Genomic DNA, 23,034 nt, shown 5'->3' with positions numbered 1-23,034 from the left:
CAACTATAAATGAACCCACTTTTAATAGGAACACAGCAGTAGAAACCATCTTTTCTAGTATATGGTCTAGGAAGCAGAGCAAGCAAAAAAGTCAGATCACGATCTATAAAAGATATACCTAATTTTTTTACTTTTGTATAGTACAGGCCTACATCCCTTTACTCCTTCCTCGCGTATGTATGTTGTACGAGTACAAGGCATCTGTGGAGGAGTCAGAAGACAAGCCCGGCTGTTGGCTCACTTCCTACCTTGTTGAAGGCAGAGTCACTCTCTGGCTGCACAGGACAGGCTAGCTGGCCCACAGGCCTCCAGAGCGCCTCCTGCTTTCCCTCCTCACCCCACTGCAGAAGCTAGATCAGAGACATGTGCTAATGAATCCAGCTTTATGTGGGTTCTTGGGGACCTAAGCTCAGTCCTCAGGTTTACATGGTAAATACTGTTCCCCACTGAGCCATTTCTTCAGCCCAACTCATTCTTTAATGAGGTCCTCTGAGTAAGGATCCATTTCCAGATCTTTTTTTAAAAAACAAAACAAAACAGGGTCTCTCTTTGTTGTCTTGGCTATCCTGGAATTTGCTATGTACACCAGGATAGCCATGAACTCACAAAGAACTGAGAGTAAAGGTCTTATATGAACCAGAATGCCAAATATCATGTATGATTTCTAAGACCTAATTCCGAGAGATAAAATGAAACTGTAGCCACATGTCCAGTCTACAAATTCAAAACTTCCTCATTCCCCCAGTCTTACAGTTCCTCTAATGTGACAGCGACTTGGCCTTACTGAGTATTTCATCAGCTTTTACCTAGTCTTTAAAGAAAGACAAATAGAAAAGCACTTAACTTGCAGCTGCATTTCATCTGATTTACATCAGTCTATCTGATGTAAACAATTGAGCTATCAAACCAAAAACTACAAAAATGGACTTGGGAACCAGAAATCAAGTGAGCATGGCAGGAAGCAGTCACCAGCCATATAGCACGCCACGGACATCAGTGTTTCATAGAGAGCACTGAAGAAGGCTCAGTGAAGCCAACTGCCTAATCTTGGGAACTGATAAAGAAGAGTATCCACTGTTTCATCTCATTTTACTCTCCTGTCTAAACAAGTGACAAAACAGGACTTGCTAGACATCAGAGTGCTGGTGTCCCCCATACATGCCAGTCAAGGAAGAAACACAATCCTATATTCTTCTTTGGCATCCTCTCCAAAGGCCAACAAGAAAGAGACCTCATGGCTCCAGAATACAGGCTGGTCCAACACAGGGCAGGAGAAGCCACAAGATGATGTCACTGGCACACCTCACTGAGTAACTCTGGGCAAAGGATGGTACTATGGTCTAAATTGTGCACACACTTCCATAGTCACACACGGAAGTATATGGAACAGGCCTTTCCAAAGAGAATTATAACTAAAGGAGGTCGTAAGGGTTGGATACTAGTCAAGTAGGCTTAGTGGCCCTCTTGCTCCCAGTACACATAGTCAAAGACCACAAAGAGAAGGCAACTATTGTCAAACCAGGAAGGGCCTTCCTCAGAACCATACTGTGTTGACACCCTAATCTTGAACATCCAGCCCCAACATGTATGATAAAATACATTTCTCCTTAAACCAACAGCCTTTTGTTAAGGTACATGAGGCACCTGAGGCAGCTGATCAATATTCTCATTCTGCTAAAATGTTCAGTTAATTCCACAGTGCCCTTGTCCCTCAGTTGAGACCCTGAGGTGTTAAGACCGTGCAGCAGATTAGGCATGCACACACCCTCTGGTTTCCTCCCTCGCAAATCTCGTCACAAAGAGATCCAAAGCCACATTCAGAAACACATGTCTAATGTAGACAGACACTGTCCCGGAAACTTAGGTGACATTACAGCTACCTGAAAGTCTTAGGGAGACACATAATTTCAGAATCCAAAAGCTGCTGTCAAAAATAAATAGACTAAGACTAAGGATATAGTCAGCTAGTAGTGATTTCCTAACAAATAAGGCCATGAGTTTGATCACCACATAAACTTGGCAGAATAGAAGACACTATAATCCCAGTATCAGGCAGGAGGATCCTGAGATCTAGGCCAGACTGCACTACATATAAGACCTTATTTCATACAACAGAAATTCCCAATACATACACATACATACACACACACACACCACATACCAGGCATGAGGACGGCTGGGAGGAGAATGGCTAGGAGAAAACATGCTCTTTTCCTAGCACTGTGCTATGTATATTATACCTAGGAAGCCATCTGCCAACACCCCTACCACTGGAACTGAGCGAACAGATCATTAGACAAACTCAAGGATGGGTAGGTGGAGTAACTGAGCCGAGGCCACACAGCTCAAGTGAGCAGCAAACCCAGGACCCAAACCTTAAGAGAATGCCTACTCCAAAAGTTCCATATTTGAAAGGAGGCAACTTTGTCTCAGATACAAGTGCATCCCCCTGTACAACAACCTATCTGATCTTCTTCGACAGAAGAGGAGCAACTCTGCCTCTGTTAGTTCATGCCAGTAAAAACTTGCTCCCCAAGGTGAGAAAGGGGATGCTGACTCATCACTTGCCTAGCTCTACAGAAACAAACTACAACTGTGATGACAGATGCCTATAATCCTAGCACTCAGAAGACAGAGGCAGAGGATCGCCACACGTCTCAGGCTAGCCTAGGCTACACAGTGACACACTCTATCAGAAAAAGAAGAGGGCCAGAGTGATGGCTCGGTGAGTAAAAGTACTTGGCACACGAGATGGGGGCCTGAGTTCTACTCCCAGAATAGACTTAAAAGGGAGGGGATGGTGGGCTATGTTGGCACACACCTTTAATTCAAGCACTTGGGAAGCAGAAGCAGGTGGCTCTCTGAGTTCAAGACCAGCCTGGTCTAGAGTGAGTTCCACTGGGGAAAGAGAGAAGATGAGAGGAGAGCAGAGTAGTTCTAAGTTATTTAACATTTTCCAGAGGAAACCAGGTCCATGGGTTCCTTCCTTCTCTCCTTTCTTACCTCCAGGCCCATCCCTTCCTCACCTACTAAGGAAATGACTGCTGATTTGTGCTTTCCAAAGTCTTAGTCCCACTAGACCTGCAGAGTGGGCTGTGTGCTGAGACGGTCAGGCACACTGGAGGTCCCTGGGGGTGGATAAGGGAGTAAGGATTGTTAACTTAATGATCCACTAACTTGATTAACAAGTGGGACCCTGGACAAACCACCTCTCCTTGCCAGGTCTCAGATTTCTCTTCTATACATTATAATAGTTTCATGAATACCTTCACAAAAGCAGAGTCAAGGAGCAAGCTCATGAGAAGTCCTGCAATTCTAAGTCACTTCTAAATAATGGTAAGGCAATTGATGCAGGAGCGTGGAAGCAGAAGCCAAGGCAGCAACAGCAAGACCTGTGTCTTGCCTTCCCTTTAAGAATTCTTAGCGGGCAGTGGCGGCGCACGCCTTTAATCCCAGCACTTGGGAGGCAGGCGGATTTCTGAGTTCTAGGCCAGCCTGGTCTACAGAGTGAGTTCCAGGACAGCCAGGGCTACACAGAGAAACCCTGTCTCGAAAAACAAAACAAAACAAAACAAAACTCTTACAGCACTTTCAACAAGCTTAAGCCTTTCCAGAAAGGCAGACCAGTAGATCTGACATCACTCAGCTTCTACTGCCCACTGGAATCAATAAGGCGCTGCTACTCAGGGCCAGGCCACTTCATCTTGCACAGAGAAGCCAGGCACAAGCCTGTTTTTCCCTCTCAAGGAGAAATGCTTCAAGCAAAGGAAATAAGAAGAGAGGTACCTACACCACAAACCACAAAGCTCACAGGCCAAGAACCTGCCTCTTTTGGAACCATTATTTTTAACTAAAATCAGCAAAATAACACTGGAAATTAAAAAACAAAACTAGAGCTCCAAGAGTCTGACTCTGTCTCTCTCTGTCTCTGTCTCTGTCTGTCTCTCTCTCTCTCTCTCTCTCTCTCTCTCTCTCTCTCTCTCTCTCTCTCTTTCTCTCTCTCACACACACACACACACACAGCCCTCCTCTTCAGAGACCAGCTGTGATCCACTCCAACTCCCTCAAGTGCAAAAACAACACAGTGAGATGTGAATTCTGCACCATGGCTGTCTAACAGTAAACACAAGTTTGAGGAGATACAAGAAAATTATGGGCTTGGAATGGCAATGCACAGAAAAACAAGGGTTGTCACTTGGGAGTCTGGAAACATCGGAAGCACAATGAAAGAATGATCTTCTGGGTAAGACCAGCTGGCTCTTCCCTCTCCCTCCAAGACCTGCTAAGCCTAATTATAATTACATTGCCACACTGGGGTCTTTCGATTGTGCTTTAACAGTTTAAATTAAGCAGTAAAAGAGAGAGACCTTAGGAACATCAAATGGAGTCAATCCTCATTTTACAGAACAGGAAACTGAGGCTTAGAGAGAACAAGGTGGCAAGTCTCCCAGCTCCCAGAACTCTTTTCTTTTTTTTAAAGCCCTCCCTCTCTCTCTCTCTCTCTCTCTCTCTCTCTCTCTCTCTCTCTCTCTCTCTCTCACACACACACACACACACACACACACACACACCACAGGGTCTCACTTGTAGCTATCCTGGAACACATTATATAGACCAAGCTGTCTTGAAACTCACCCCAAATGCTGGGGTTAAAGGCATGTGCCACTACAGCCAGTTCACTTTAAGTATTTTTTGAGACAAAATCTCAGGTAGCTCAAGTTGGCCCTGATTCATTATGTGGTGGCCAAGGCTGGCCTTGAATTCCTAATCTTCCTACCTACACCTCCCTATAACTAAAATTACAGACAAGCATGACCATGTCAGGCACACAACTTTCAAGATCTCTCACACTTCTCTAGATGTAAGGATTATAAGATGTGGAGTTATACATTGCCTAGCCAAAGAACTGTGTGGTCCTCAAGCTTCCAGACACAAACCATAGGTGCATTCCAGCACAGCCAGCTTGATAGGTGGCAGGCTCGGTCTTGCTAAGAGAGTACACTAAACAGAGGGCAGAGGGAAAAAAAACAATCATTGTGCTAGAAAGGAGATGAGAGTTTCCACACGGAGGACAGCTTTCTGGAGGACCAGGGAGCTGTTCCGTTAACCCCAGCCCATGGTATTTGGCAAGTAAAAATGCTTTTGCTGCAGGAAGCAGAGGAGGAGGAGAAAGGGAGAGGGACCCCTTCTACAACCTCCACTACTCTCTATCTTTAAGATCATGGGCAAGTTACCTCTCTAGTTGTCAGTTTCCACACCCATAAAGAAAAGGATAATGAGAGGAAGAAGAATAAGGAGGGAGGCTATTTACTTATCTGAGCTCCACGTGCGTCCATATGACAGCACGCAAAGAATGTGCAGAAGTGTTAAAAAAATATTGCTTAAAAGAAAAAAAAATGTCAGTCAAGTGTTGCTGGCACACGCCTTTAGTCCCAGCACTTGGCAGACAGAGGCAGGTGAATCTCTGTGAGTTCAACATCAGCCTGGACTACAGAACCATTCATTCAAGGATAGCCAGGGCTATACAAAGAAACCCTATCTTGAAAAACCTAAAGAAAAAGAAAAGAAAAAATGTCAGTTAGAACAAATGTTTGTCTTCCTTTGCAATCAGGTAGCTTCCAAGCCAATAAACAAACCTTTACAAAAGCCAAGGAAATAGATTTAATTAAAAAGAAATATGCCTGCTGGGGGTGGCGCACACCTTTAATCCCAGCACATGGAAGGTAGAGGCAGGCGGATTTCTGAGTACGAGGCCAGCCTGGTCTACAGAATGAGTTCCAGGACAGCCAGGACTACACAGAAAAACCATGTCTGGAAAAACCCAAAAACAAACAAACAAAATGGGGGGAAAAAAAAAGAAAGAAAGAAGATACAAAGAATCATATTCCTATCCTCCTAAACAAAGATGACAAAATTTACCCCTAGGAATCCAGCAGGATTCTGCAATCATACAAATTACCATCCCACAATGTTTTTTCAGACTGTCACACTAAGACAGAGAGGCAGACAGACACACCCACACACCCACACCCTGGAGTGATGGGACCTCCCACTCCACACACAGGCTCATCCCAATACTGAACAACATCCCAACTCAGAAGGTGGTGTCGTGCTGTTGCTTGAATGCAGTAAGAGCACTTCTAACTCTACCTGGGTGGACAAAAGTAACCCCAATGAAATAACTCCTAAATGGTCACTCTTCTACACGAGCACAGAAAGGAATTAAAAGTTTGGGGGGGAGGGAAAACATCAACAAATGGATGGCAAAAAGGCAAACAATAATCTGATAAAAAGTAAAATTTAGATGTAAAGATGGGTGCCTCAAATACTAGAGCATGGCATACCTGTTAATTCACTTGAGACCAGGGACAATTATGGAACCCTTCCATGGTAGGGATCTGGAACATCAAACTTTGACTCTTCCTTCCAACCATGATGAAGAGTTCCTGTCTCTCAGACAAAACGTCCCTGGCTCATCCCTAACGCCAGGTACTTTCCTATTAGTGACTTATTCCTAGGGGTAAAGGTATAAAGGTTCTGAAAAATGGAGAGGAACTCCCAGGCTGACATACTCTGAGGGGTGCCGGGAAAAGGCAGACATGCCGGAGACCAGGCCTAGAAGCAACAGCAGTAGAAAGAGAGCAGGCTATAAAGGCTAGAAGGGTAGTCAGGAGGGCCCAGGACGGTAAAAGCAAAAAGACTAACTGCAGCCCAGATGGAAACCCTGATACACACATTCTCCTCCTCAGAGAAGCACATGAGCCTGGCTCTATGGAAGGTGGGGCTGCCTGCTTCTGAAGAACAGACTGACTATAGCTTTAGAAATATGCGGAAAATCTAAGTAAAGAACCCTCAGAAACTCCCTAAGTAAGCCAGACTTGGTTAGTGGTTCATGTGCCAGTAATCCCTATACCAAGGAGCTTGAGGCAGAAGGATTAATAAGAGTTCAAGACTAGCCAGGCGATGGTGGAACACACCTGTAATCCCAGCACTCTGGGAGGCAGAGGCAGGAGGATTTCTGAGTTCGAGGCCAGCCTGGTCTACAGAGTGAGTTCCAGGACAGCCAGGGCTGTCTTGAAAAACCCTATCTTGAAAAAAACAAAGAGTTCAAGACTAGCCCTGGCTAAAAGCAAGTCTAAGAACAGTGTAGGCTATAGAGGCCCTGGAGGGGGAGAAGGAGGAAGAGGAGAGGAGGAGGGGAGGTGTGTCACTGTGGGTGTGGACTTTAAGACCATCATCCTAGATGCCTGGAAAGCCAGTCTTCCAAACAGCCTTCAGATGAAGATGTAGGACTCTCAGCTCCGCGTACACCATGCCTGCCTAGATACTGCCATGCTCCCACCTTAATGATACTGGACTGATCTCTGAACCTGTAAACCAGCTCCAATTAAATGTTGTCCTTATAAGAGTTGGCTTGGTCATGGCGTCTGTCCACAGCAGTAAAACCGTAACTAAGACAAAAGGTCTAATACACCAGAGCTCAGAAGTGGATTGAGGAGACAAGAAACACATCAGACACAATCTATCTCTAGGATGGAATGTAGCTGATTTGCTAAGGTGCTTGCATGAAGTCCTAAGTTTTATCCATATAAAATATAATGGGTCAAGTACTTGGAGACAGGAGGAGCAGGTGTTAAAAGATTGTCCTTGGCTTCACAGACAGTTCAAGACCAGCCTGGGCTATGAAAGACAGAGTCGCCCAAACAAAACAAAACAAAACAAAACAAAGCAAAACAAGCAAACAAACAAAAAACAAAGCTGAAGAAACGGCTCAGCATGTAAGAACACTTGCTGCCCTTCTGGAGGACCTGAGTTCAGTTCCCAGAACACCCCTCAGGTAGCTCATAACTGTCTGTAATCTAGCTCCAAGGGATCTCACACCCTCTTCTAGCCTTTATGGACACCTGTATCTCATTGCATACCTCAGACAGACAGACAGACACAGACACACACATATTAAAAGCCAAAATTAATAAGATTAAGATGTATGTCCAATTGTGGTCTACTTTGAGAAGTCTTCAGTTCTCTCCATCTGTATTCTCCCTTATACACAAGGGCATGTCTGTTACTAAGAAACCATTCTCTCAAACTAAAGCACACATAGAGTCACAAGTCTCACCCCTAAGGACAAATCACCTCTGACAGTCTCAACCAGCTCACTCACTATCAGGACAAGCAGTCCAAATTGATTGCTTAGATACTGGATTTCTTCAACTATGGGTGGAAAATTACGTCAGGCCTCCAAGTTAACAGCAGCCGGCCTACAGAGCAAAACCTACTGGAAGAAGTAACATTTGGGACCCAGAAAAACTTAGTTATTAAAATCAAACTGGCAAGCTGGACATGGTGGCATATGCCTTTAACCCCAGCACTGGGAGGCAGAAGCAGATATCTCTGAATTTGAGGTCACTCTGGTCTAAACAGTGACTTCCAGGACAGCCAGAGCTATGTAGAGAGACCCTATCTCAACTGCCCCCTCCCAAACCAAAGAAAAAAGAAATCAAAACTTTGGCAAAGAAAGCCAAAAACAAATGCTTCATTTTAGCTTCAGTATAGCTCAGAGGTTAAGTGAAAACTTAGGGGTTCTTAGGAAAGTTGGTTGGATGGTGCTCTGCTGGGCAAACACATGAAGGAACATTTAGCTGAAGTGGACACAGGTGAAAGACTAAGATAACTCAGGAAGGAACGTTTCCCTGAAGCAAACACAGTTCTGATAAAGCAAGAATGAGAAAGGACATATGATAAAAGATTCTTTGCTAATGACACACATGTATTGGTCCACCTTACATTGCATAGTTGAGCTGCATTTGTTGGGACTCCATAGAGAGAAATGCACCAAAAAACTTCTGGTGGTTTTTTGCATAGCTTTTTTGCACCTTCTGAGGACTTGGGCTGACTGGTAGTGATGTCTTGCTGAGGCACGACCCATGAGGACACATGATGTTTGGAGAGAGTATAAAAGGGACAGTGATGGAGGCCGAGCTAGGCTTGCTTATAGAGCTGGCTGTGCCACGCTCGCGGGCCTCTCATCTTCGCTGATCTTCACTTCCTGTTAGTCCCTCCTGCTGACTGAGCCTAGTTTGAGGCCTGGCTGTCTCTGCTAGGTCGTGGCTGCTGATCTGTGTTTGCTATTCCAACTCTTCCAAACTGGACTGCTGGTATATCTGTGAAGTATTTGCAAGTGGATTGAGCTGCCGCGGCCTGCTAACCTGTGAACTAAATTGGCAATTTCCAGACAACACAGACAAGAATTGCCCTAAAGAACCTTTCTAAAAAGACAGGTCCACTTCCCCTGTATCCTTTCTTTTCCACTACCTCTGGTGGGTTACAAGGAAGATTAAAGCATTTAAGAACCATCATAAAAATAGGAATTTGAGGGCTCAGCAGTCAAAAACACCGACTATTTGTCCAGAGTTCAATTCCCAGCAACCACGTGGTGGCTCACAATCATCAGTAATGGGATCTGATGCCCACTTCTGGTGTGTCTGAAGACAGCTACACTGTACTCATAAACATAAAATAAAGCAATAAATTTTTAAAAAAAAATAGTAATTTGAAAGATTAAAGTTACATACAGTCCTTATCAACACCAAAAGGCCCGTGAACTATTTGATCATCTGGCATTCACCTACCAAGTATTAGAATTAGAGATATGCACCATACCTGGCTATAGTGAGTTTTATATACATGGGGTTATAATATATACTTTATTCTTAAATAACAAACTGGTTTAGCCAAGCAGTGATGGCACATGCCTTTAATCCCAGCAGTTGGGAGGTAGAGGCAGGTGGATTTCTAAGTTGCAGGCCAGCCTGGTCTACAGAGTGAGTTCCAAGACAGCCAGGGCTACACAGAGAAACCCTGTCTCAAAAAAACAAAAACAAAAACAACAACAAAAATAAATAAATAAAAAACAAAAAACAAAAAATACAAACTTTTTTTGGGGGGGAGGCAGGTTTTTTTTTTTTGTTTTTTTGTTTTTTTTTGCTTCTTTTGTTTTGTGAGATACAGTCTCACTCTATAATCTAGGCTGGCTTGAAATTTACTGTGTAGTCCATGCTAGCTTCAAATTCATGGCAATCCTTCTGCCTCAGCCTCCAGAGTGCTGGTACAAAAGCAAATTCTGAAGTAAGAAAGTAAAGTAAATTTTGTATTGAGGACCAGGTCCAGTAGAAGCAGCATAGAGCTTACAGAGCAGGGAACTCAGAGACGGGGAAAGCCAAGAGCACAGTACCCAGTGAGCAGGGATGGTAAGATGAAGTCAGATGACTGAAGTTAGCTGGCACAACTATGTGACCATGTGGACTAGAGAGAGAAAGAGAGAGAGAGAGAGACAGAGAGAGAGAGAGACAGAGACAGAGAGACAGAGAAGTGACACTAGATTTCTAGTAAATGAGCAGGATAGCTTTGTGGTAGGGGGTTGTTGTATAATGAACAACTTGTTGTATAATGAACAACTTGGCTGGACTTTGCCCTCTGTGGGAGGCAGCCTATATAAATCCACGCAATTCCTGAGTAACAGGTGTGTCTGTTCTACAATGTATGGCCTAATTTATGCTGAGGTGACTCAGGGTGGCCAGTCTACTGAAGAGATAACAAGGGAGAAGGGTTGGCCATAGCAGAAAGGCCAAACACACAACTAGTGAACAGGGCTTTTAAATAAGTGCTATCAACAAAATTTGCAAAGAATGCAGGAGGATGGAGACTGAATTTGTTCATAGGACCAGTGAGGAAGCTAGCCCCACAAGGAGCTCCAGACACTGAGACTCAGATGAACTTACCTGGTAAACAATAATCTGTGCATGTTGTACATAAGTGTGCCACAGAGCGACGTGCTCTGCGGGCACAAGCAGACGACACCAGGATTGAACTTTATGCAGCTCTCCCAGGCCTGACTTTGTGTCTCTTCTTTTGGCTGGTCTTGATTATTATAATTTTGATGTAATAAAATTGTAATGAGAACAGCAATCAGTACTTTCCTGCATTCTGTAATTACTCTAGCAAATTCTGGAACCTGAGAAGGTGAAGAGCCCTGAATTTGTAGTCACTTCATCAAAAGTACAAGTAGCCTGGGAACTTCCAAGCTTCCAGTCAGTGTCTAAAATAAGATCAGTCTTGAAAAAGACTGTGCCCTTAACTAGTCAAGTGCTGCCTAAACCCAAAGTTACCATAGGGACAAGAGGATTCTGAATCTACTAGCAGGTCTATCTACTTGTAAGATCTGCAAGCTTACACATGGAGTGACACACTATGGGTCTAACAGGCAAGCGAGGAATTTGCAACAAAGGCCTTAAGCAAAAGATGAAAGAGGAAGGCAAAGAAGGTTAAGACTGACTCTGCTGGCAGCTAGGCATCTGGTCAGGAATAAGAGCTGACAGTAAGCAGGAGAACAATCTTGCCCTCTGGAATGGGGACTGCTTTGAGCATTTACAGAGAATGGGTAGGAATGTGTTCTGAATGAATATACAGGTAAATGCACTGGAGAAGTGATTTTCCAAAGCTGTACACTTGTCTAACTTCTTAGATTCTAAATTACAACCAGTGTAGATTCTCAGAAGTAATTAAAAAACAGGCCCAGCTCAGCATGGTATAGATAAGCACAGTCCCAGCACTCAGGAGGCAGAGGCAAGCGGATCTATGTGAATTCAAGGCCAGCCTGATCTACAGAGTTCATTCCAGGACAGCCAGGACTACACAGAGAAACCTCCTCTTGAAAAACAAAACCAAAAAGCAAACAAACAAAAAAGAGAATTAGGGAGGTGAGAATGCACCAATGATTGAAGTTACAAAGCAAAAGACAATAGTCCACTGCACATTAAACTTGAGATATTAGCTGTTGGAAGAATAGGCAACTCCAAATTAAACACAACTTGCATTCTCAGGGCCTTGGTCATTTTGGCTCTGCTTAGCTTCAGAAAACCACATCCAGAGCAGAGGTGAAAGGACCCATCCTCTGCACTCTTCCTCTCGCCTCCCACTTCCTTTCTTCCAAGGAGCAGGGCTCTCATTCACCCACTGGTTTGCCACCTCCTGCTTCGCTGCTACTTCCGGGGAGACGCCTGGCTCTTCTAAGAGGAGCATTAACTCTTTCCGGCCTTATGAATTTTGAATTGACACACAAGAAAAATGATGAGTAGGAAAGGAAAGAAAGCCAGTCCAAGCAACACAATTATTTAGGGTAGTGTTGTTTTGTTTTTAAGACAGGGCTTGCTATGTAGACCAGGCGGGCCTAGAACTCTCAACCCACCTGCCTCAACTTCCTAAATGCTGGGATAACAAGTGTGTCCCACAAAGTCTGGTAAGAAAAGTTTGGTTTTTGTTGTTGTTTTGACTGGGTTTGTTTGTTTTTGTTTGGTAGGGGATGTTGTTCGTTTTTTTGGTTTTTTTGTAGTTGTTGTTTTTCTTTTTCTTTTTTTTAAGCTTTATTTATTTATTATGTATTATATCTACGTACACCATAGCCGTCTTCACTCCAGAAGAGGGAGTCAGATCTTGTTATGGATGGTTATGAGCCACCATGTTGTTGCTGGGATTTGAACTCAGGACCTTCAGAATAGTCAGTGCTCCTAACCACTGAGCCATCTCTCCAGACCTCTTGTTTTTCAGAGTTTCTCTCTGTAGCTCTGCTTGTCCTAGAACTGGTTTTGTAGATCAGGCTAGCCTCAAACTCAGAAAGATCCACCTGACTCTGCTTCCTGAGTGCTGGGATTAAAGTCTCATTGAACCACTACCACCTGGTTTAAGAGGAAGATTTTAAAATCGAGAAATCTAGATCTAAATCTAGGCTGGGGCCTCTAGTATGATAAAAATCTACCTTTGTTCATTTTTGGGGTTTTTTTGGGTTTTTTGTTTGGTTGGTTGGTTTTGGTTTTTTGGATTTGGTTTTTTCGAGACAGGGTTTCTCTGTATAGCCCTGGCAGTCCTGGAACTCACTCTCTAGACCAGGCTGACCTCAAACTCAGAAATCCGCCTGCCTCTGCCTCTGCCTCCCAGAGTGCTGGGATTACAGGTGTGCGCCACCACCGCCTGGCTGTTCATTTGTTTAATTAAATAGACCATAAAATTTTCTCTTTCTTGTCTTTTTTGTTGTTGTTGTTGTTGTTGGGTTTTGGGTTTTTTGAGACAGGGTTTCTCTGTATAGCACTGGCTGTCCTGGAACTCACTCTGTAGACCAGGCTAGCCTCCAATTCAGAAATTCTCCCGCCTCTGTCTCCCAGAGTGCTGGGATTAAAGGCGTGTGCCACCACTGCCTGGCAAGCTTTCTCTTTCTTAAGACAGAAGTGAAGGGCAGGCAGTAGGACCCAATAGAAACCAGGAGCCCTGGGTCTCATTCAGATCTTCACTAAGTCCCACCCCCAGTAAGCTGTTCAGTCTTTCTGGCCTCAGTCTCTTCAAGTCCATACACAGGAAGGAAGGATGTCTATACTCAGTGGAGAAGGAATTAAAGATGTTAACGAGAAAAGGATGATTTAATTCTGGACCCAGAATCTGCCTGGCTCAGGGGGTTAGCCTTATCAGTCTCAGTTTATAAAGGGGTAGGCGGCTTGGTGGGTAGAACTACAGCCACCTACATGAAATTAAGCTGTTACTAAATGAATGTTGCTGAGGTGTGATCTATCCAGGGTGTTAAGCAACTTACTAGCAGCATGAAATCACATTACCAAACTGTGTTGTTGCAAAACTTAACTTTCCCTCAACTGTGATTTGAAGAGAGGGTGCAGAGCTGAGAATACTGTGTCTGTGGCCATCTGTCCTAGCCTAGTCTCCAGAGAGGCATGAGGGGGAGTGTGAAAAGCCACCAGGTGCCATGTAAATTCAGCCACCAATGTCACTTATCCATCACGAGCCCAGCGTTTACAGGTTGCTAGGGATGAGCAGAAAGCATGGTATTATAAAAAGGCTTGCCAATCCATCCAAGCCTGGCAAGCTTCCCTGAGTCTCCCTCCATGCCAGGCACGGGGCTGGGGACATGGCGTAAAATATTGTAGATGGCCACAGCAGTCCGTGCTTGTTAAATGCTTCCCCCTCTGGGCTGGGAAGGAGCTGTCTGCCGCAGAGCAGAACAAGAGCTACAGGCCTTCAGCGGCCTGTATGACACGCACAAGTCCCGTAACAAAAGCTGCTTCTCCATCCATCAAGTAGAGAGAGCACACACCGAGGAGTCCACAAGGGAACAGACAGACATGACAACAGAGCAAGCACACTGAGCCCAACTTCACAAATGCTAGATAAGCCAAACTAACCAAGTGCTAAAGTCAAAGTCAGACATCAGAGGCTAGCAAACCTGCTCCTTTTGGCCACCAGAGTCTACAGCCCAATTTTTAGTCCACCTCAAGTCTTGTTTAGTCATCAGCACAACTTCCAAATCAGATCCAAGGTACTTCAGTCCCAAAGGCCCCATGATACTACTGGGAGGAGATGGGGGGTGGGGAAGACAGCTAGGTACAAACCCATGTCACCTTTTCTCTTTTGTATTCTTGTGCCGTCAGCTCCATGTACTGTCTCCCCAAGGCCCAAAATAACAGCAGCAACGGACTGGAACCTCAACTCCGTAAGCCTCTCTATCCTCCTCTCTTCCCTCCTCTCTCCCCACTTCCTTCTCCCTCTTTTCTCTTTCTCCTCTTGTAGAAGGAGGGGTCAGCCCAGAGCTGACCTCAATCTCTCAGTTCTTCTGACTCCACCTTCTGAATACCCACTCTTTTTTCTCTATGAGCTGATTTCCTCAGAATTATTACAGTGAAGGAAACTGACACAAAAAATAGAAAATGTGTTATGCACAGAAGGCAAAGAAGACAGGCCTGCACTAGCTCGGCAGGTAAAGGTGCTTGCTGCAAAGCCTAACCATCTGAGTTCCATCCCTGAAATCCATATGGCAGAGGGAAAGAACTGTCCTCTGACCTATATACACATTGTGGGTTACATGCAACTGTACATGTGTACATACATGTACACACACACACATACACAAATAAATTTAATTTTTTTAACATGATGATCTAGAGCCAGTGAAATGGTTCAATGGGTAAAAGCACTTATAATGCAAGTTAATGACCTGAGTTCAATCCTCAGAACCCACAAAAAGTTGTATCTGTAATCTCAGCACTCCTAGTGTGAGATGGGAGGCAGAGACAAAAAAAATCTCCCAGAAGTTCACTGGTCAGCTAGCCTGCAGTATACAGAATAAACTCCCCAAAACTGTCCTCTAACCTCCAACACAGACTGTGATAGGGAAGCCCACATTTACACACATCATACACACAATTTTTATAAAAAAATAAAATAAAAACAGAAGAGAATCATCCAGCCCAGGGCGCCCCATGTCAGAGCCAACAGTGTGGTCTGAACTGGGATGGGTATGCACACATCATTGCCTAGACTGGAGTTCAAGAAAGGTCTGTGATGGATTTACCGAAGAGATGGCCTGTAGTTTATTATGACACACATGTGGGTTTCTATACTTACTGAGGATGTCAAAGGGACTCCCCAGTAAAGATGTTTAGATGATCCCCAACATTTGTCTTCTGCCACTCAGCTATCATCTTCCAGTTTACAAAGGCTGGTGACCGTCCTTCCTCACTGTGCCTCCCCACTGGGGCACACACATACATGCAAAGCCCAGGAAATCCTCCTTAAACTGTGGAGACAAAAAAAAAACGGAGCTTCCTGGTGATGCTGGACAGACAGATGGCCAGCTAGCAAGGCCGGGAGGCGTCTATATTAGGATGCACAAGGCAGTTGTTTCCTAGGCACCTTTTGCAGACTCCTGTTTCACTGAAAATAATTCTTTTGCTTCCTGCACATCACAAAAAATTCCAAGTATGTCCGGTGTTGTCTCTATACTGACTCTGTGAGGATAAAGAACAGCTGAGGAGTTCCAGCATCTGAGGCTCTCTGGAAAATAAGAACTTTCTCTCCGCTCACCTGAAAGAGAGAGTGAAGTCCCTGGGCTGAGGTCTAGTCCTGCCCATTACCATCAGTCCTGTTAAGCACAGAACACTATTTATACCACAAAGTCTAGAAATCCTTTCTTCTGGAAAAATATTTTCACACTCATCTTACAAATGTGCAAACAGACTCAAGGATATAAAAGCACAGGCATGGACAGTAAGAAGCAGAATCACAATTCAGCTTTAAGTTGGCTGGAGGTTGTGCAGTACCAGCAGAGGCTGTGCCACTCAGAACACAAGATTCAAAACAGAACTGCTGTGTGCATGCCAACGTCTTCTAACCCTTCTTTCTAGACCCAGATCCTGCCAAACAACAGGACCACAAAAGGACATCTCTAGGGTTCCTTCCAAGAATAAAATTAAATCTACCTCCTCAGAACTTGAAAGTGTCTACACCCTAAGAGACAGAGCCATTACCATCACCACCACTCCACAGAGAAGCAGCCTGGGCAAAGGATGGTCAAGTGTTGAGCTAACAGCTATACCAGGGGAGAAGCTCAAAGCACACACTTCACACAGCACCTCCGCTCCAAAGCCCTAAGGCCTAAGTGAAAGACTTTTAGACACCTCTGGAAAAATGGTTAGTCTCTGCATTCAGATGAACCACAGAAGGGACAATTCGTTCCTATTTATTTTAGAATGCTGGACTTTGCATTGACCAGCCTGTTCCCACAGGAGCACCACCGAGCAAAGCATGGCAGTTTCCTGAGACCATCTTGTAGTTACGTAGCTGGACCTGCTGACCAAAATTCTCAGCCCATCGCAACTTTCTAGAAATTAGACAGACCAGACTTCCCAAAACAATGGGCCTCTGGATACTCTGCTCCCTAACCACATCATTAGATGTCAAGGCTTGCAGAGATCCCTTCCGGCTGTTCCCATCATCACTAAAGTCTTTTTTCTTCCTGTCTTTGCACTCCAGGAAGATATTTTTCTGGATACTTTCCATTATTCCAGTGTCTCCACTTTAATCGCTCTGAACATATTCAGGCTTAGGGCTTTAACATTTATTTAAAAAGAAACTCGAAACTTTAATTTCTCAGCTTCTAATGGGCAATTTTCTAAACCCCGAGTCTGCTAATTACACTGGCGTCCTAAAAATATTATCTCAGTACAATGCCTCCTTTCTACTCCCACATGCCCATCCCCCAAATGCACACACATACACTTCAGACTGCCATTTAGATACTGGAGAGTATAATTTAAATGTCTTTAATAGCTTGACTCAAGGGACATTTATACATGATTCTTCAATTTACTTCAGAGCTATTGATCTAAAAGAAGCCTTTACTGAATTCAAAGACTAAATAGGCCGATGCATAGATAGCAAATACTAGTAACATAATTCAGATTAGAATTTAAATACAATTTTCAGAATTTTTTTTTTTTTTTTTTTTTGGTGAGACAGTGTTCCACTACATTGCCTCAGCCAGTCTATAGTATGATACTTACACCAGTCTGGCCTTGAGATTACAGAGATCCACCTGTCTTTGCCTCCCAAGTCCTGAAATTAAAAGCATGCACCACCACACACCTAGCCCCACTTTTCAGTTTTCATCTAAATTCTGTTTAGGATCAGACATGTTGACACATGCCTTTAGTCCCAGCACTCAGGAGGAAGAGATATGCCAATCAAAGCTTCACAGTGAGTCCCTGCCTAAAGAAAGTCTTTTTAGTCTATCTTGAAAACCAGTAAGTACCTGGTACACAAGACATATACCTAATATCAGTTCAATGAACATTAAGTATCTTAATCTTTAACAAACAAATTAGAAGCCCACGGTAATTCTGGACTAGGTGTGATGATACGTGCCTAAAATCAATCCCAGCACTATGTAGGCTAAAGCCAGAGGATTAAAAGAAAAAAAAAAAGATCCATTGTCATTTTGGTCATAATCTATATCTATCTGACCTACACAGATGCCATGTATGTCGACAGCAATTTCAGGCAGCTGCTAGCATGTGAGGCACGCAAACCTGTCATTTGAACCGTTTGGAAGTTGGTCATGTTTGGAAGACAGATGGTTAACAGCTGCAAGTTCAATTGCAAAGTGCCTGGAAGGAAGGCAAGAAGGAAGCAAAAGGATCCTAGTGCCACTTCATAGAGTAAGCGTGGAATTCCTTTCCAATAAACATCTTTCATTTCCTTGGGGGAGGTCAACTCGGATATGCCCTTTGAACTTGAGAGAAAAGCTTCAGAAGAAAGAATCTAGCAACATACAGACTGAGTGAAGCCGGAGGCACAAAATCACTTCTACTAAATATCTCCTTCTACAGCTGTGTTCTAAGGGAAGAAAGAAGGCATGGCGATGCCACTGTGCGGCCAGGCTGATGGCCTGGATTAACTGGGTTCCTTGGTTGAATGAGTTGCCTCCTTTCTCATCCCTCATTTTGTCCTTTGCAAAGCAAAAAGGCAAGAATTAACTAAAGGACAAGATGACAGACTTCTAGACCAGTACTCACAGACAGTATGCAATGACAGAAATAGCCTACATGTATGCTGCCCAATACAGTTGCCACAGTGGCCAATAAGGCTTTTAAAAGTGACTAGTGTAGCTGAGAAACTGGTATTTAAACTGTACTGAATTTTAGTTAATATAGATATAAATAGCTATATGTGGGTAATGTCTAGTTTTGAAAAGTACAACACTACAAAATCCTCCTGCATTTTACAGAATGGGGTGGGGAATGATGTTAGACTAGGGCCGACCTAGGCTCTAAACCTAAATCCACAATTTACCAGTTATACAATCTTATTTAATTACTCAACTCCCCTGAGCTTCTCATCCCCTATTGGTAAAATGGACTCTGGTAACCGTTCTTGTAGAATATCTATGACTACAGAGACCAGAAGGCCTTCAGTGAATGTCAGCTGTTTCTCCAGTTCCTTTCTAGTCTTCAGACTCCATCCTACCAGTCTTCCTGCACACATCCATTTTTATTACCTTGTAGACTGAAAGCAAGCTTTAGTCCCCATAGGCAGCCCTGTCTATCAGGAAAGCAACTTGCCCAGGAGTTGTCCCAGGTCCCCAGCTGTAGGCAAGCCTCTGATGATGCAAGGCTCGGCGCCTCCGGAACCGCTGATTTCCGCTCACCCTTTAGCCCCTCTGCCTCACATGATCACCAGCAATTTACTCTCCTCCTGTGACTGGATATCAAGCTGAAACATATCTCACCAAAAACACCTGTCACTTGTTTCTGGTACTTTCCTAACTCTTTCCCCTTATCTTCCCCTGCTAAGGATGCTATGGCTTTTTAATATGAAATGGCTTAGGATTAATTAATTACCACACTCAAAAATAGGAATGCAACAAATTCCATTTATGGTTAACCCAGAAGTTATTTAGTTACCAAAATTAAACAAGGCAAAAGAGACTGTTGTAAAGGAATGCTCTAGTATAAGAGTAGCAGGACAGTGGTGGTGCACACCTTGAATCCCAGTACTCAGGAGGCAGAGGCAGGTGTCTCTCCAAGTTCTAGACTAGCCTGGTCTACAGAGCAAGTTCCAGGACAGCCAGGGCTGCACAGAAAAATCCTATCTTGAAAAACAGAAAATAAACAACAACCAAAACTCACAAACAAACAAAGAATAATAAACTGCCAAAGCCTCTATATTAATATGATGTGGTATGACGCCTAGCCTGGATAGTCTTTCCTGAAGCTGAGGCACTAGCTGTCCTTGTGGAAAGAAGCTCCCCTTGCCTTCAATGACTAAGTTTTTAGTTTTACTGTTGTTGTATTTATGTGTCTGTGGGTCCACATGTGCCACTGAGCAAGAGTCTCACCTTCCACCACGTGGATCCCAGGGTCATCACGTCAGGCGGCTGGCCTGCATTGCGACAGCACCTTGCCAGCCCTCAGTGACCAGGGTTTATAGTAGACACAAATGAGTGATATACAGCACATACAGTTTTGCAAAACTAGTAATTACTGCCATGTTAGGTAGCTCTTCTCTTCCTGTCTCCCTACCCCACCACAAAGCCCAAAGGGAAAGCAGGGATGGAGGGTAGGTTGGCACTATGGTGAGACTTCTATGTGAACAGCACAGTTAGCTTGGCATTCCTGTGAACTCTCTGAAGTCGCATCTGACAAGGGCATTCTCTGAGGGACTGTTTACCAGAGGGAAGGACGAAGGCAAAGAAGACAAATAATTTAAACTCTGGACTCACTACAGTGAAGGTCTTTCATTTAATTTTGTTTTGTTTTGTATTTTTGTAGTCCTGGTATAAAACCTAGTATCTCATATGATCTAAGTTTTAAATGAACATGGATATGCCAACTCAGTAAAACGAAAAAGCACTCACCCTGGAGCCACACAAGAGAATGAGGACACCAGATGAAGGCTAGTTATCTGGGCTCGCCCCATGAACTCCCCTGAGTCTGGAGCCCAGGTCAATTATACACTGTTACATTCTTTCTGAAAATGGAATGCATTTAAGTGCAGCTTAAGGTACTGATAGGTCAGTTCCAGAATGGTGTCTATTTCAAGGGGACCACACCTCCACTCCTATGATATCTAGGCTCTTCCGCTACAGATGACTAATTCTCTTCCCCATTTTGTTTTCTTTCCTTCTTTCTCTTCTTCTTCTTTTTTTTTTAAATTTAAATTTAAAGACAAGGTCCTATAATTCCCCATTTTGTTTTCTTTCCTTCTTTCTCTTCTTCTTTTTTTTTTTTTTTTAAATTTAAATTTAAAGACAAGGTCCCATAATTCCAGGCTCTGGCTAGTCTGGAACTTGTTAAGAGATACAAGGCTGACTTTGAATTCAGAAAGAACTGAGTATAGAGATTAAAGACATGCATTACTATGGCTGGCTCTTTTATTTTCTTATTTTCATATTCCTTCCGTCACCTAAAAGAATAGAATATAGAAGGACTTTTTTGAAAGATTCAGACTTTAGAACACTTTTAAAAGAATATTAAAGTTACAAAATATCAGGCAGGGCGGTGGTGGCGCATGCCTGTAATCCCAGCACTTGGGAGGCAGAGGCAGGCGGATTTCTGAGTTGAGACCAGCCTGGTCTACAGAGTGAGTTCCAGGACAGCCAGGGCTACACAGAGAAACCCTGTCTCGGTGTGAAAAAAGTTACAAAATATCAACCTGGGGGAAACTTGGCAACTTTTCAAGCCATTAAGTATGTCTGAAATCATGCAATACATCCACAAGATAAGGTAAGAGTGCAACCACCTCCCACCCCAGGAGTAGGAGTAGACCTGGTCAAAGTACCAGGCCAGAGTCTGAGGAGCCACAAGGCCCCATCTACTTCTGACAGCCTCTCCTACAAAGCTAGAGAGCTGGAAGAATGAGTGTCTCTTCAGAAGATCCTCTGGAAGCCTCTTTCATGATACTCAAGTGTTCCTGAGACACAAGAACCGCCCCTGAGAACAACCAAGACTACTAAGGAGAAAGCGGCATCTTTCAGATGACACCAATCAGTCCAGAAATGCAAACACAATCAACGATAATAAATTTAACAAAGCACAGACTACCAACACTTCATTCAACTCAAACTATGACTGATTAAAAAAAAAAACAACCACAATTTTTAAAGCGCTCAATTATAATACCATCAAATAGTAGCTCAGGACATGAGAATATTACCTAAAAGAATATTAATCAGATCAGAAAGAGAAAGCCAGAACACAAAAGCACCTGGTAAGATACCTTGTGAAAATATCAAGTTTTCTTTAACCCATCAATTTAAAAAAAAAAAAAAGACTATGTAAATTACTTAACAGTTGATTTTTTAAAAAAGAAATAAGAGATAAATCAAAATGTCATAAAAAAACAAGTAATAGAAAGTCTGAAAATAAACAGATGAATAAATAACATTTAATAAGGTCTAGTAAAATACTAAAACGAGTGGTGAAAATTAACTTCAGCTGAAACCTCTCTCCAATAAACTAATTAATCCCACCCACATGGGCCAAAGGGAGAACCAAAAGGAAGCCGCATACTCCAGCTGGTTTGGAGAGGCTAGCAAATCTCTAATGTTAATGAAAAGTGGCTATCCTGTACACATAGCATACTTGTGAAGGTTAAAAATGAAAATATTATCTCTTAATACAACAATAAGCATACTGGAGAGAGTGTAATAATCACATCATTTGTAAAACTTTAAAATCAAAGAACAAGCCAGGCACTGTGTGGCACATGCCTGGCATCCAAGCACTTGGTAGTGGCCAGTCTGCTGGACTGCAAAGCAAGATCTCTCTCTCTCTCTCTCTCCTCTCTCTCATTCTCTCTAAAAAAAAAAAAACACAAAGAAGAAAAAAATCAAGCACATTTTAGAAAAAAATATGGAGAGAGGGGCTTTCACATGTTACTTGTCCAACTATTTAGCTAGTCAACAGCACAACCCAAACCTACCTCTCCAGCTTCATCTCCTGTGACCTGCTGGGATGACTGTGGCAGAGCTGATCGCCTATTGCCTATCCGCTCCAGATGGTCTCAAGCTTTCCTCTGGTGTGAACTGCTCATCCAGCGCTTCCTGTCATGCCCCTCCCCCATTCCCATGGAAATACTAGCTATCCTTCAAGACCCAGTTCAAATGTCATCACCTCTGGGACAGCAGCTCATTGCCCGGATGGAGGTTCGGTCTCCCTCCCCGGGAGGAATGCTACAGGACTTTCTTTGTACCTCTTCTTTGGGGATATTTTTCTTACTCTGGAGCCATTTTCCTCCACTTCAGTCACCTCCTCCTCCCTTTCCTTATCATGTCTGAAGACCCTTAGTGGCAGAAACTCTCTTAACTATCTGAGTAACCTACAGACAGTTCCCAGCACAGAACATACAAGCAAAAACTAACATGAACAGCAGAAAATAATTCCATTTCAAGAGTATGGTGAATAACTAAAGGAAAATAACTGGCTATTTAAAGAAGCCCCACACTGCCTCTGAACAACTAAAAAACTATTTAAAAAAACAACAAACAACAACAACAAAAAAAACCTACCTAAAAAAATTTCCCAAGCCTCAAGGAAACAGTTGAAATATACATTATAAATTCATTCAAACCTATTTTTCTTTCTTTTTTATTTTTCCCAAGACAGGGTTTCTCTGCATACCTGTCCTAGAACTCACTCT

General features: G+C 43.4%; 1 protein-coding gene across 1 annotated transcript in view; it reads right to left on the bottom strand.

Annotated features, from left to right (window-relative positions):
• Positions 1–23,034, bottom strand: part of Map2k1 (mitogen-activated protein kinase kinase 1) — a 70,818-nt gene that overhangs the window by 33,018 nt on the left and 14,766 nt on the right. The window lies entirely within an intron of this gene.

The sequence above is a fragment of the Apodemus sylvaticus genome, chromosome 7 (assembly GCF_947179515.1).
Source record: "Apodemus sylvaticus chromosome 7, mApoSyl1.1, whole genome shotgun sequence".
NCBI lineage: Eukaryota > Metazoa > Chordata > Mammalia > Rodentia > Muridae > Apodemus > Apodemus sylvaticus.
This window is presented reverse-complemented; position numbering and strand designations above follow the sequence as displayed.